This window comes from Desmodus rotundus, chromosome 4, assembly GCF_022682495.2.
Source record: "Desmodus rotundus isolate HL8 chromosome 4, HLdesRot8A.1, whole genome shotgun sequence".
NCBI classification, from domain to species: Eukaryota; Metazoa; Chordata; class Mammalia; order Chiroptera; family Phyllostomidae; genus Desmodus; species Desmodus rotundus.
This window is the reverse complement of record NC_071390.1, coordinates 158,024,066-158,039,920: the sequence shown is the minus strand read 5'-3', so window position 1 is coordinate 158,039,920 and position 15,855 is coordinate 158,024,066. Positions and strand designations below refer to the sequence as shown.

General features: G+C 42.1%; 1 protein-coding gene across 4 annotated transcripts in view; it reads left to right on the top strand.

Moving 5' to 3' along the window:
- The first annotated feature begins 795 nt into the window (after window positions 1-795).
- Window positions 796-15,855, top strand: part of KLHL5 (kelch like family member 5) — a 65,700-nt gene continuing 50,640 nt past the window's right edge. Inside the window, exon 1 of one of the 4 annotated variants that reach the window (XM_024573786.3) lies at window positions 796-1,281. The gene's annotated coding sequence lies outside the window, so the exon portion shown is untranslated. The remainder of the gene's footprint in view (window positions 1,282-15,855) is intronic. The other 3 variants (XM_024573785.4, XM_053923324.2, XM_045182972.3) reach the window with 3 other exon arrangements.

The following is a 15,855-nucleotide window of genomic DNA, read 5'->3' as shown; positions in this document are numbered from 1 at the left end:
AGCAAATGTCATTAGCGGATGGTGGGGAATGACCACATTCAGCCCTTGCGGACGGCATACAGCTGGCTCAGAGTAGCAAACACTGACTCTGTAAGTAATGAACATACGCATTACTTGGCGAACCAAAAGTAGGTGGACACTTCATTTGCACATCACTGTGAGACAGACTAAGGAAACCCCTGTTCTCCCTTATCCACCACGAGCTCCCTGGGGGAAGGAACCTTGGCTGTTTTGCTGAAGTCTGATTATGAGCTAACATATGTAAAGTGCTTTAGATTTGTGCTTAGCATGTGGACGCTGAGTAAATTAGTTGTTACTCTCAGCACTTAGTATACTGTATAGTAGGAGTTTAATATACATTGGCTAAAGGAATGAATAAGGAATCTACTTTTGTAGAATTCTAGTATCCCGCCATTGGAAAACGATCATTATGGACAGTGTTGGGGATCATAATTACTATGGCACAAACCCATACCTGGAGTACAATAATAATCAGATTGTTGCAAGGGGCCGGAAAAGAGAGGCGAGTCTTAGCGAGTTTCCCAGAGCTCTAGGAAAATACAGTCCTGTGCACTAAAGAATCAAAACCCATGGCCCGCTGTCTGATCGCCTTCCAGCCCTGCAGAGGGACCTCTTCCCAAACTTCCAACCCCAGGAATTCCCCATTCCCAGTTTGCAGGGGCGGGAACAACCGGAATCTTTGTCAGGTTCGCCGCGCCCCGCCCCCTCCCGCAGAGCTCCGCCCAGACTGACGTCCCCCTCCCCCGCGGGAGCTCGCCAAACCTCCGCTGGTGTACCCCCTACCTCCCCTTCTCCCCTTCCCTTCCCCAAGCTCCTGCTGTCCGCAGACACTGAGCTAGGGAGAAGAGAAACCGCCAGTCCAGAGGTGGCGGCCAGTCCAGAGGTGGCGGCAGTCTCCGGGGCACGCGGCCGCCAGGAGGGGGCGGGGCCTGGAGTGAGGGGGCGGGGCGGGCAAGCCGCCTGTGCCTCGCCGGGACTCGGGGCGGGCTGTGCCGGACCCCTACCCACTAGCCCGCCGGCCACCTCCAGCTTTCCCACAGAGTTTGTCCGCTGGGCCTGGTGCAGCTTGACGGAGGGAGAGTGGCCCGCCCCGCGCCGGCCGGCGCCAGGGGTGAGGCTGCCAGGTAAGGGTTGGGGGCGCCCAAGGGGCCGAGCATCCCTCTCCGCCACCCACCGACCCCCGTCCCCCGCCGGCCCTCCTCCTGGCGCCTGGCCACCCAGTCCGGCGGTGACCCCCAGCTGCCTTGGGAGCCCGAGGAGGTAAGTGCGACTTCCTCTTTGGTGTGGGGAGGGGACCAAGGCGGAGCAGCTGTGCAGTGGGCCCACTCCCCGCCCACACGACCCTCTTCCCGGTCCTTGGCGGCCAAGTCCTGCTGGGCCATCCGGGAGGCGGCCCCGGGACAGCTCTGCCCCAAGGGGTGGGCCAGGCGGGCAGTCCCCCAAACTGCATCCGGGGCTCGAACCCAGGGCAGGCCTCCCCGCCCTTAGAGCTCTGGAGCGGCGCCTGGGCCGCCCTCGACTTGTGCAAAGTTCTGGACGCAGTGTCGGTGGCGAGCCTGCTGAGGCGTGGACCGCTATTCAGAATCCTTGCCCTTCCCGGTACTGTTCTGCTAATAAACAAACTGGAAACCATTTCAATTTTTTTCCCCCATTACCCGCAGACTATCATAATCTAAGTTTTGATTTTAAGTAACTGCTTCACCCCTGAGTGTGGAGAATCAGAAAGGGACTTTATTTCCAGGGAACTTTTTTTTAAAATAAAAACCCGCATTCCTGGTTGAAACTTTTTCTTTTGAGCATTGCATTGTGTACTTCGGGATCAAAAGCTGATGAAGGAAGTTTGCTGTATCAAAGAGTGAAGTATTACTGCCATCTTCTTATTGTTCTATTTGATTTTTTAAAATATATTTGAATGGTTGATAACATTCACAAAATTCAAAGGGTAGAAAAGGGATAGTATATTCCAAGTCTCTCTCCTCACCCACCCATGCACCCCAGCCAGCCAATATTACCACTTTTTTTGTGCACCCTTCCAGAGATTATGCATGTGCCAATGCACTTTTTAAAAAATGAAACTGTTGTACGTTACTAAAGTTCCTTGCAGTGACTGGTGCCCAGTAAATGTTCATTCTCCCTTCGCTTAGAAAACAGTTTAATAAGTCTTTATAGTTATTAGACCACTGAATAAACAATGAGTTTTTTCGGGTTTTAAGTCTTTGTGAATTTCACTATATTGTGAATGTGTGTGTTCTGTTGGCTTGCTATAACTGTGTGAATACCTTTACACAAAAGTGAACACAATATTTTTGGGTAATTGGCAGGAATATAGAAATCAATATGAAATTGTAGGGAGATAGGTCTTAATATATACAGTGGTTAGTTCCAAAAATGATTTGAAGCAACTTAGTACCATAGGGTGAAGCAAAACTAAATGAGAAAATTGAGGCAGAACAGGAAAAAATAAAAGAACACGAAGTTAACAGGAAAAGATAATACTGAGTGCATACTATAGGATGTATGATGGAGTTGATGTCTTGAAAACATCCCTACAGAAAGTAATGAATTTTGGACAACAGTGTTCTTCAATAAAGGGGAATAATAAAAGTCTAAACATATGTTCTCTGAAGACTTAATTTGATCCATTCATAACATTTAAAATGATCTAGAACTGTATTTCCCAACCTGTGTCCTAAGAAAAGAGAAATCAGTAGTTCATTACTTAAAGTAAGATTCCAAGTTCAAATAAGCTTGAGATAGCTGGGTTACACCAGTTTCAATACTTATTACTCATACTTGGTGAATGTTCAAGATTACTCTTTTAAAACGGAATATATTTTGTAATCTTTTCCAAATTTATTTGACTATGGAACACAAATTGAGAACTACTGAACTTACAGAAATGGATGGATTGCCTCTTCTTCAGGGGGTTCTTCATGAGAAGTTCCTGCAACTGAGGTTTGATGGGAATTGGAAAGCAAAGAGTTTGAGATTATCCAGTTTGGTAAGAACCAAAGTGAAGCTAATGTAAAAGTCAGAATTTTAATTCACTATATATTGAAGGTAAAGGCTACTTTTCCCCTGAATTCTATCATAGTTATTGTTCTGCAAGTTGCCTGTTGGATCAAATGACCTCTAGGACTTTTTCCTATTCAGAGCTTCATGGGTATTCAGGGTCTTGAATTAGACTAGGTTTAGGCAAATAGAATTTCTTCAAGAATGACTTCAGTTATTCTCAGATGTAAGTATGTGATTAACATGTTCTTTTCATTGCAGATATTAGTGATACTATTAATTTACTATCAAACTCTAGAGTTCTGTAGTGGTAAAAGGACTTAGGAAGCGTGGTACATGGTGGAAAGTAATTTGGAACCAGAAAACCTGGGATTCCTCCACTAATGAGCCAGGTTGTTTCTAGCAAGTTTATGAACCACTCTGAGTCTGTGTTCTTCTTTGTAAGATTAGAACGATGACAGCATCTGTTTCACTCAGTAGATGTTGAGAGAGGAATAGGTATTGGGCAGTAGAAAAACAGCTTTAAGGGTGATGATAAATAATGTATCAAGAATCTTTTAGTCCTGGTCAGTGTGGCTTAAATGGTTGGGCATCATCCTGCAAAGCAAAAGGCCGCATGTCTGGGTTGCAGGTTTGGTCCCCGGACGGGGCAATAGATGTTTATCTCTCACATCAATGTTATGTTCCCTCTTCCTCCCTCCCTTGCCCTCTCTCTAAAAATAAATAAATAAAAATTTTAAAAAGAATCTTTTACTCTCTAAATATTTTCCTGAGTGCAGATGGCAAGAGTTTGGAGGGCATTGTCCTTGGTTCTGGAGTTTCAGCAGCCAAGGAGTGAGAACTGAGAGAGTGAGGGGTTAGTCCAAAAATTTATCTGAATTAATTCAATTCCTATGTTTGGATTTTGAGAGTTTGGATAATGAGGGACACTTCTATAGGAAAGTGTTCTATAAATGATGTAATGCTATACAAAATATTACTATTCTAAAGATAAATGAGGGTCAGAGCAATTCAATGTCTTCACTCCATTTATGAGAAAGGGGTTTGCTGAGTATATCAGGTAGGGTAAATTATGCGGTGGTAACAAAGGACCCTCACACCTTAGTGGTTTAAAACAACAAAGGTTTATTTGTCAGTCACAGTGCATGTCCAATTAAGGTCGGCAGGACAGGTCAGTTGTCAGAGTCCCAGGTTGTCAGAGACTCCTCAACACTGCTTGCACCGTTGTTAAGGCAGGGGAAGAATTTGTCAGGGATATATATGTTAGACTAAAAGAGCAGAGAAAAAAGGGAAAGGGCTTGAGTTCAAACTTTGTAGTGTCTGGACTGCCATTCCAAGCAGGTCTTTTTTTTTTTTTTTAAGATTTTATTTATTTGTTTTTAGACAGAGGGGAAGGGAGAAAGAGAGGGAGAGAAACAACAATGTGTGGTTGCCTCTTGCATGCCCCCTACTGGGGACCTGGCCCCATAATGCAGGCTTGTGCTCTGACTAGGAATCGAACCGGTGACCCTTTGATTCACAGGCTGGCACTCTACCACTGAACCACACCAGCCAGGGCCCAAGCCATTCTTATACTCTTGTTGCTGTGCAGTTGAGCGGGTCTCCTTAGGTTCAACTGAACGTTCGGGCTCGCAAAACTGCCGTGGGTTTGTTCACTCAGACGGATAGCAGACAGGAATTGCCGCTTACCAGCAGGGCAGCATCCCGGGCCCCTCATCAGCAGTTGTGCTTCTTACAGCATTCCATGCAAGCAGTTCGTGTAGCTATCTGGGAGACATCCCTTCAAGTGAACGCTTGAGTGTAGCGAGACAAAGCTCACATCAGGCAGGTGCAGCAGCCACTTTGGCTTTAAAAATCTCATCCCACAGAAGACAGTGTCTCTCATACAACTCCATAGACTTAGCTTCCAGGGCCCCTGAGACTTAGGCCAGTTACAAGAGCATCACACTTGGGAAAGTCAAAACTGTGGCTTCCTATAAGGTATTTGTAGTTTATGCATAGTTCCTCTGAGTCTAGAGGCCAATTTAATAATCATTTTTACTATGAAAAATGTTGCCTGGTAACAAAAGTGGCATACCTCCTCCCATCAAAGCTAAAAGTCTTATTTAACCAACTGAAGGTCAAATTCAGGAAAGGAAAAGATTTTTAACTCTACTCATACTTGTATTATCCATAGTATCTTCCATAGTCCTTTTCATTTGGGAAGTATTCAATAATATACCTTTTGCTTCCTTTGATGTAGTGTGTTTTAACTCTTTATGATGGAAAAAGTGTAAAATAGGAAGAGGGGTTGAGAGGAAGGTAAGGATGGAAAGGTAGACAAAGACTACTAGATTGTTAAAAACACTGAATTCCATACTAAGGACCTTGGCTTTTATGTATCTTGCAGTGATTGAGAACAAAAAAATGTCAGTTTTAAGTAACAGTGATATGGTCCAGAACTGCACTTTGGAAAGTTGCTTTGATTGTAGTGTAGAGAGTGGATGAGAGGGGATTTCTACTTGAGGCTAGTTGGCTCATTTCCACCAAATATTTGCCTTTCTTTGGGGAGATATTTCTCCAATAAGCAGAAAGAAGGACTACTCAATTCTGTGCTCTACAGGAGTTTAGAATGGCTGGATATATTCAGCATGGTCATTTGGAGAGGCCTGAATCAGCTTGTCCTTCTAAATGTATTACCCCCACCCCCAATGGAGATTGGGAGTTTGGGAGGACTACCCTAAAATGTCGCCTCCTTAGGTTCAACTAAACACTAAGAAGCTCTGGCCTCCACAGATCTCCATTGGACTCACTAGCATACCTCATTTTGCTTTTTGCTGGAGTTAAAGGATAGAACAGTCTTTCAGTGGATATATTTGGTTTGTTTTTAGGTCTAGTTTTAGGGCAAGCCAGGCTTTTCTTTAATGGTTAACTGATTTAATTGACATTTGTAGTGATTAACTATTTCTAATTATGAGCAGCTAAGAAAGAGTGCTTCACATTTTTCTCCTATTGCTTACACATTGCCCTTTGCTACCCTTTCCTTACCCAACTTAACGCCGTTCTGTCTAATATAATATACAACTTGTAGAATCTAATTGGTCCTGCAGCAGAATCAAACTGATCTGTGATTGGCTTATTATGGATGCAGAGGACCCAGGCAATTTTGTTTGATTATATTTGTGTCTAAGAGTCATGATTGATTACTTTTCCCCCCTCCATCACCATACAGCTGCACAGAAGCAAATCCAGAACCAAACACTTACTGGATTTGGTTCAGGTCAGTAAAAGACAAAATTAGGGTTATCCACACTATTACTTTTTATGGCACATAAGACAGTTAGTTGGGTATCGCAGCACATGCCAACAGGAAATTTAGCAGGGGTTTGCCACAGTCTTTACACTGTAACAGTGCTCATCCTTGTGCCACAGCAAATGTGTGCTTTGTTCACAAAATCTAAGGCATGGTGGCAAGGAAATCCTTATTTCAGCTGTCATCATCAAGTCAAAGGGCTACTTTAAAAAATAAACATTTTGTTATAATCAAGCTGTGGTCTTCATTGTATCAAATGTGATAACTTTTATAAGTGAGTTTGGGGGTAAAAAAGTCCATATCATATCAATTTAGCTGAGTTGAGGGAGTTGAAAATGTCCTTTTAATGTTAATGTGGGCCAACACTTTGCCCAAAAGAAATAGTGACAGAAATTGGGAGGGATCCAAGTGGGAAGAAATCTATGAGGCACTTGTGCTTGGTGAATAAATGGCATTTTGACACTTAATAATGATGAACTTAACAGGCTTTTTTATATTAGAAGTGATATATTCTTTACTATGTTTTTTTTTCTTCTTTTTAAGTGCCCTATTAGCTTTAAGTCTGGTCAGATCTTATTGGTAAAGAATTTAAGTCTGCCCTACTATTCTGCCCTAGATATCTACCCTTAAACAAGTCAACTAGACTCTGAACATGCTTCCTCATTTGGACAATGGGGGTAAATACCTGCACTATCACCCCACAAAGTAGTTGTGGGTTGCAGATGAGAATACTTTGAACACAAGGCGCAGTGTGGTGTACCTGAAAGTACATAGTCTTTGGAGTGAGTTCTGGTCCCAGATGAACCCTGCTACTCACTAGAGATATGTAACCTCACTTCCCTTCAGCGTCCTTATTTGTAAGGAGGAGGGGGGTTACCCTGTTTGCCAGACTTTTTGTGACAGCTAAATGCAAAGTATTTCACATAGTATCTTGCACATTTAGTAGGCACTGAGGAAATAGTAGCTGCTGTTAGAAATCCAGATCTTAACTCAGTACTTGCACATGCTACTTATTTAACCCCATGTTACTGAACAGTAAGCTAAAGATCAAGAAAGTAAAGTGATTTGCCCAAATTATCCAGTGAGCTGGTAGGTGATTTAGCTGTTGGGCTCTTCCTGCTATAACATTTAGGCTACCATTAACAAGTGATAATGTGAAAAAATAATAGCAGAAGCACCCTGACCTAGCTACCTCTGAACAGAGTCACATATTTAACCTAATGCTTCTCTTTCCTCTGTAAAATGTGCGTACTAATCCCAAGGGCCAGCCCAATGTGCCTGGCTAAGTAGGCAGCTCCTAAAAGACACGCACTTCTGTGCTTACCTGTTGAGTAGGATACTTCCAAGAAGTTAGTTTTGTTTATTCAGAAACCTGTTTTTAACATTAGTAAACATGTTAATTAGTATAAAGAAAAGAGAATTCTTTCTTTGAAAATTAAGTTGAATGCTTTGGGACATCTCAACGTAAATGTGTTATTAGCAAATTTGCTGTCAAGTTGGATAACTAACTGTAAGAGATGAGGGTGGGGGAATCATCAACGTCTGGAGAAGTGCCCATCAAAGTGCCCACGCACAGCTAACTGGGTTTTAGAGCATTAGTGGTTTTCAAGGAAATAAGGAGCTCACACTAAAATGTAAATTAACACATCACTGAGCACATTGTTTGCTTCCGCTGACTTTTTTTTATGGTAAGACTTTCTCCTTCAAGTAGTGGATTAATTTACGTCTGGCCCAACCTTATCTCATGGTGGACAGACTACTGGCCTAATGGATTCATATTCTTTCAGAAGTACTCTTACATTTTTTCTCCATTTGTGGAAACCATAAGTGGAAATCACAAGATGATGGATCATTGTAGGCATGGCTTATTATACAAGAAAGAAGACCCAGACTCAGTAGGAGGCCCATATCAAATATACAGCATTTACTTTATATGAAAAAATATGTGAATAAATGTGCACTTATGTGTTTAAAATAAGTTTTAACATGTCAACATAATTTTTACAGTTACAGATTTACCCCACTATCCAAAAGTAGAGCCTACCCTATGAAACCTTTCTAAGCTGAAATGGCGTAAGGCAGCGATTTTCAACCGGTGTGCCACAAGAATTTTTAAAGCATGTAATACCTGACTGTTTAGTCAGGGGCACTGACCCCTTTTCCCTTAGACTCAAATTTTTAAAAAATGGCCACAGGCAACACAACAATAACTGTCTGGTGTGAATGGATCAAAATTATACTTATTTTTTTCAGATCAGAAAAAAATTTTTTTGGTGTGCTGCAGAATTTTAGTAATTAATGTGTGCCATGAGATGAAAGAGGTTGACAGCCACTGGCGTGAGGCAAAGATGCAATTACCAGTCATTTGTACAGAAAATTTGTGTGGTGTTCCCAGACTCAAAAATAACTTACCAAATTATACCAAATAATACATAAAACCTAAAATAACACTAACATAGAGTGGAAGCAGGAACTCACAAAATAAATGGAGGTAAAGCGCAGATGCTCGCAGACACAGTTCAAAGCTCTGGCGGGTTGGTGCAGAGATGCTGAGTGTAGTTCCCAGGGCAGGAGCTTGGCGGGGCGCTCTCCCTGCTGGGAGTGCCTCTGCTTCTGTAACAGCTTGCAGCCAAATACATGCTGACCGCTATTTTTGCTTTTTGCCTTTCTTTGTGAAAGCGAAAATCCTCTTACGATCTCTTTCAGTTAGTGAAAATAGGTTCTAATGTAAATGTTTTATAAAAGTGAAAATGCCATGAAGTGAACTTTTAAAAAGTGGGGGATACCTGTACTGACTTTTTCATTTAATGAGCCAACTGTAGGTTTCATCTGACAAGTGGGCTTTTACTACACTTGGAGTTCCAACTTGACTGCAAATTTGTCTTTGATCTCTGCAGCTATCGTAGTATCCCATTCATGCACCTGTATATCATCACCATTTTGTATTGTAATTTTAAAATTGAATATCAGTTCTTGTACTCTGAGGGCCTTGAAAGCCGTAGTCTATTCGGTAACCTTCATGGAGATTCTAGTCTGTGGGAGAAGGCAGACATTTCGTAGTTAAAATGAGATTATTGAGTTATCTGCGCAAGTAGTTTAGGGTGCTGTATGCTCATGTGGCAAGGACACACAGCGTAGTTTAAAAATTAACATTTGCCCCACTTACTTTTTTCACCTTGATCTCAAATAAGTATATATCACAGTTCTTTTAGGTACACGAAGAAATAGAATCCCTGTATTAGTGGCTTTTATCATGAAACTGTGCTTCAATTTTCATTGTATATCAGAGTTTTTGGCTGCTGATTTCTTACTCTACCATGTAGCTTACAAAGCTAAATCTCTTAGCCTGTTACAGATGAATTTAAATTCAATACTTATTTTAAAATTTTGTTTACTAATTAAGTCAGAAATATTTCCCAGTGATTTTTAACAAAGCGATTTAGTATCAGATTTCAGCGTATATTCTAACTTTTTTCATTATAATGGAATTCCGATGCAGTGTGTTTATGGTACCTATTAGGAAATAAATGTAAAGATAAAAAATAACCAATGTTAAGAATCCAAAATTCATTTATCCATGCTTTAAGTTTCTGGTTTCTTAAATAGATTGATTTTAATTTTAAGCTAGGTAGGATTGTAGACCCCTGTTTCTCTATTCGGTTGCTAGAAACATAATTAAAACCAAATTTGTCTAAAGCTGCGCTCAATCCTCCTGAAACTTGTGCCCTTCCTACTTTCCTGTTTATGCCAGTGTTACCATTCTTCTGCCAGTCACCAGGTTTGAAATGCTGTCAACTTTTCTATTTGCCACAGACATCCCATAATGTCTGTCCCTATAACATCTCCTACCATCCATTCTACTGTCAGATCCTGTTGCCTCTAGCCAAGGTTAAACTATACCTGTCACCTTGAAGAGTTTTCTAACTGGTTTCCCTGCTGGTGTTATCTTCCCTCACAAATCCATTCTTCACTGTTTCCAAGTTAATTTATTTTGCCCCATACCTCTAAATCTGCAAATCAAGAACCTCATCCTCCCTCAGATAAAGGACATACTTTATCCTTGATAATTCAGTAAGGTTATTATTCAAGACCCTCTTCTGCTAGATTTTCAGATCTTCCAAATCAACATCTGTGCCATTAATTTATTCATTTATCCTCTGAGTTCAGTTCAGTAACTACTTGAATGCCGTTCACTATACAGGTTGTTAGAGATATAGTGCCCTGATGGATTTTGCTATTGTCTCATCTTTGAGTTCTTTCTGCATAAAGTACAGTTATTGAATTAACATAAATCCTGGATTTTTTTTTGCATTTATAATGTTTTATTTTTATGAGTTTGGAGAAGAGGTACAGAATATCTGGTGTATTTCTGGAATTAAAATTAAATTTCAAATCTCATCTTACCTAGGTAAATCTCATCTTACCTGGGTAAATAAACTGACATTTTCTGCTATTATACATTTTTTAAATATTAGTGGAATTTAAATTTTAGGGGAGTTATATTGTTTTTCAATTTTTAAAAATGAGATAGTCTGATAAAAGACTTAATTTGACAAATTTTTGGAAGTATCCCAGGATTGCCAAACTTTAAAGGATTCTTCTAATGTGTTGTCACTCATTCTTGTTATAGTTGAGGGAAAACTTGAAGTGCGAAGTGCTGCTGGGTTAGTACAGTAAAATTAATTCTTGATGTGTTTAGGGATGTAATATATATATTACATCCCTAAAACTATAGGAATAGATTCATTAAAATTGAGCCCTGGCTGGTGTAGCTCAGTGGATTGAGTGCAGGCTGCAAACCGAATGGTCGCTGGTTCAATTCCTGGTCAGGGCACATGCCTGGGTAGCAGGCTGGGTCCCCAGTGGGGGGCACACAAGAGGCAACCACACATTGATATTTCTCTCCCTCTCTCCTTCCCTTCCCCTCTCTCTAAATATAAATAAAATCTTTTTTAAAAATTGATTACTCATAAAACAAACACTGCTGTCTTGAAAACTCTAGGTGAAGAGAGGTTTGTACAGCAATGATCACCCATATAAAGCAGTTACTGAATGGCTGAGATTTACATTGTTGGGTGAAGCCACACTGTTGAAGTGAGCTCATCTGCATCTACCATAATGACATTTCAGTGTTGCTCTTGTAGTAATGTCATCTTCTTTTAAAGATTTTATTTATTTATTTTTAGAGAGAGGGGAAAGGAGGGAGAAAAAGAGGGAGAGAAACATCAATGTGTGGTTGCCTCTGATGAACCCCCTACTGGGGACCTGGCCCACAACCCAGGCATGTGCCTTGACTGGGAATCGAACCAGTCACCCTTTGGTTCGTCGGTCAGCACTCAATCCACTGAGCCACACCAGCCAGGGCAGTAGTGTCATCTTTTAAATTCACAAAGTTGGAGAACCAAGATGGCGGCGTAGGTAGACACACTGCGCCTCCTCGCACAACCAGAACTGACAGAGAATCGAACAGCAAGGGGGTCCGACACCAAGGAAATAAAAAATAAACATTCATCCAGACCGGTAGGAGGGGCGGAGACAGGCACCGGGGTGGAGAGGACTCACGTGGCTGTGGCGGGACCGAGACTGGCGGAGTGTGGGACAAACGGGGCAGGCAGTCTGACCACTAGCAGACCCTGCGGCCCCACATTCGCGCACAGATAAACCGAGAGGGCTGGACTCAGAGTGGTGGAGAGTGGGGCAGGCAGAGCAGTGGGTAGCACCCCGCGGCCCCACATTCGTGCACAGATAAACCGGACAAATGGCAGGGAGCGAAGCAGACTGCACAACCCAGGGTTCCAGCTCGGGCAGCAGGAGAGACTCCCAGCCTCAGGGCAGAGGTCGTTGGAGAGACCCACAGGGGCCTAGAGTGTGCACAGGCCCACTCACTCGGGAACCAGCACCAGAGGGGCCCAGTTTGATTGTGGGTATCAGAGTGAAAGATTGAAATCCGGAAGAGAAGGAGGCGGGTGCCATTGCTCCCTCTCGGCCCTTCCCACATGTACAGCGTCACAGCCCAACGACCAGCATTACCCTGCCCTGGTGAACACCTAAGGCTCCGCCCCTTAAAGTAACAGACGCACCAACACACACACACACACACAAAAATGGCCGAAATGACAGAACACTTCAAAGCTCCAGAAAAAATACAACTAAGCGAGGAAGAGATAGCCAACCTATCGGGTGCACAGTCCAAAACACTGGTTATCAAGATGCTCACAGAATTGGTTGAATCTGTTCAAAAATCAGATGAAAAAATGAAGCCTATGCTAAGAGAAACAAAGGAAAATGTACAGGGAACCAATAGTGATGAGAAGGAAACTGAGACTCAAATCAACGCTGTGGACCAGAAGGAAGAAAGAAACATCCAACCAGAAAAGAATGAAGAAACAAGAATTCAAAAAGCGAGGAGAGGCTTAGGAACCTCCAGGACATCTGGAAACGTCCCAACATCCGACTTATAGGGGTGCCAGAAGGAGAAGAGGAAGAGCAACAAATTGAAAAGTTACTTGAACAAATAATGAAAGAGAACTTCCCTAATCTGGCAAAGGAAATAGACTTCTAGGAAGTCCAGGAAGCTCAGAGAGTCCCAAAGAAGCTGGACCCAAGGAGGAACACACCAAGGCACATCATAATTCCATTACCCAAGATTAAATGCAAGGACCTACATCCAAAATTACTCTATCCAGCAAAGCTATCATTTAGAATGGAAAGGAAGATAAAGTGCTTCTCAGATAAGGTCAAGTTAAAGAAGTTAATCATCACCAAGCCCTTATTATATGAAATGTTAAAGGGATTAATCTAAGAAAAAGAAGATAAAAAATAGGAACAGTAAAAATGACAGCCAACTCACAGTTATTAACAACCAAACCTAAAACAAAAACAAAAACAAACTAAGCAAACAACTAGAACAGGAACAGAACCACAGAAATGGAGATCACATGAAAGGTTATCCACAGGGGAGTGGGAGGGGGAGACAGGGGGAAAAGGTACAGAGAATAAGTAGCATAAATGGTAGGTAGAAAATAGACAGGGGGAGGGTAAGAATAGTGTAGGAAATGTAGAAGCCAAAGAACTTATAAGTATGACCCATGGACATGAACTATAGGGGGGGAATGTGGGAGGGAGGGGGTGGGCAGGATGGAGTGGAGTGGGGGGGAATGGGACAACTGTGATAGCATAATCAATAAATATATTTAAAATAAAATAAAATGAAATAAATTCACAAAGTTACATCTACAGCTTTCATTAGATTCTCAAAGGTATATAAACATTAAATGAAAACACCATTCCAAAGTAGAATCAGCCATTCTATTATGTAAACCTGTAGACTAAGGCTATCTGACAATACTAGTGTTGGCTGCATGTGGAATAACTGGAATTCCTATATGCAGCTGGTGGAAGTGTTAATGGGTAAGAGCGATCAAAGATGAACATATGCATACCTTACGATCTAGCAGTTTTGTTTCTGTTCATGTGTACATGTATACTGGAAAACATATACAAGAATCTTCATAGCATTACTTGCAGAAGTCCAAAGCTAGAAACAACTCAAATGTCTATCAGCAATAGAATAGATTTTGCTGGTCATATATTTATACAGTTGAATACTATATAGCCATAAAATCCAGCTATCAGCTGCTACTGATAACAACACAGATTAATTTCAAAACAATGGTAAAAAAATACATTTATATGAAGTCCAAAAGCAAGTAAAATTATTTTATGCAAAAGATGGTGACTGCCTTTTGAGGTACAGCATGATGAAGACCTCTTGAGTGCCTTCCTTAGCCTGGCGCGGGTCATACTGTGCGGATTCACTGAGCTCTCCCATTGTAACTCGTACACTTTTCTATTGAATGTTAAACTTCAATTTTAAAGTGTTTTTAAAGGTGCAGGCACTAGTTGCTATCCATTTGGAAAATAGATTAGAAAAAATTGTTTGCAAAACAAGTAGGTAGAGCTGATGTCTGCAATGTAGAATGAGCTTCTAGATAGTGATAAGGGAAAGACAAACAGCCTAAGAGAAAAAAAAGTCTAAGAATGTAAATACACAGTTCAGAAAACTGAAAGTCAAAATGGCCAATAAGCCTGTGAAAATACACTCAAGCCCAGCAGTCATCTGGGGATAAAATAATGATAATACCCATGTTGACTGTTGGGTCTAAGAAGACAGATTAGAGAGTTCCGACAAAGATGGAGGCATAGGTAGACACACTGCGCCTGCTCGCACAACCAAAAGAAGGACAACAACAATTTAAAAACAAAAAACAACCAGAACTGACAGAAAAACTACACGGAAGTCCAACAACCAAGGAGATAAAGCAAAAAACATTCATCCAGACCAGTAGGAGGGGCAGAGACGGGCAGCCAGGGCGGAGGGAACTCGTGGCAACGCAGCCACACCGAGAGAGGTGGCAGATTGTGGAATGAACAGGGCAGGCAGTGGGAGAGCTAGCAGACCCTGCAGCCCCACACTCGCACATAGATAAACCGCAGGAAAGGCGAGGGATCGAAGCAGACCACTCAACCCAGGGCTCTAGCACGGGGAAATAAAGCCTCAAACCTCTGACTGAAAACACCTGTGGGGGTTGGGGCGGCAGTGGGAGAAACTGCCAGCCTCACAGGTGAGTTTGTTGGAGAGTCCCACAGGGGCCTAGAGCATGCACAAGCCCACCCACTCGGGAGGCAGCACCAGAGGGGCCCAATTTGATTGTGAGTAGCAGAGGGAGTGACTGAAATCTGGCAAAGAGTGGAGCAGGTGCCATTGCTCCCTCTCGGCCCCTCTCCCACATACAGAGTCACCGCACAGCGACCAGCATTACCCCGCCCCGGTGAACACCTCAGGCTCTGCCCCTTTAAAGTAACAGGCATGCCAAGACAAAAAAAAATGGCCCAAATGAAAGAACAGATCAAAGCTCCAGAAATAATACAACTAAACAGTGAAGAGATAGTCAGTCTATCAGATGCACAGTTCAAAACACTGGTAATCAGGAAGCTCACAGAATTGGCTGAATTTGGTTGCAAATTAGATGAAAAAATGAAGGCCATGCTCAGAGAAACAAAGGAAAATAATGTACAGGGAACCAATAGTGATGAGAAGGAAACTGGGACTCAAATCAACGCTGTGGACCAGAAGGAAGAAAGAAACATCCAACCAGAAAAGAATGAAGAAACAAGAATTCAAAAAGCGAGGAGAGGCTTAGGAACCTCCAGGACATCTTTAAACATTCCAACATCCGAATTCTAGGGGTGCCAGAAGGAGAAGAGGAAGAGCAACAAATTGAAAACTTATTTGAACAAATAATGAAAGAGAACTTCCCTAATCTGGCAAAGGAAATAGACTTCCAGGAAGTCCAGGAAGCTCAGAGAGTCCCAAAGAAGCTGGACCCAAGGAGGTACACACTAAGGCACATCATAATTACATTAGCTCAGATTAAAGATAAGGAGAGAATCTTAGAAGCAGCAGGAGATAAGGACACAGTTCCCTACAAAGAGGTTCCCATAAGATTGTCAGCTGACTTCTCAAAAGA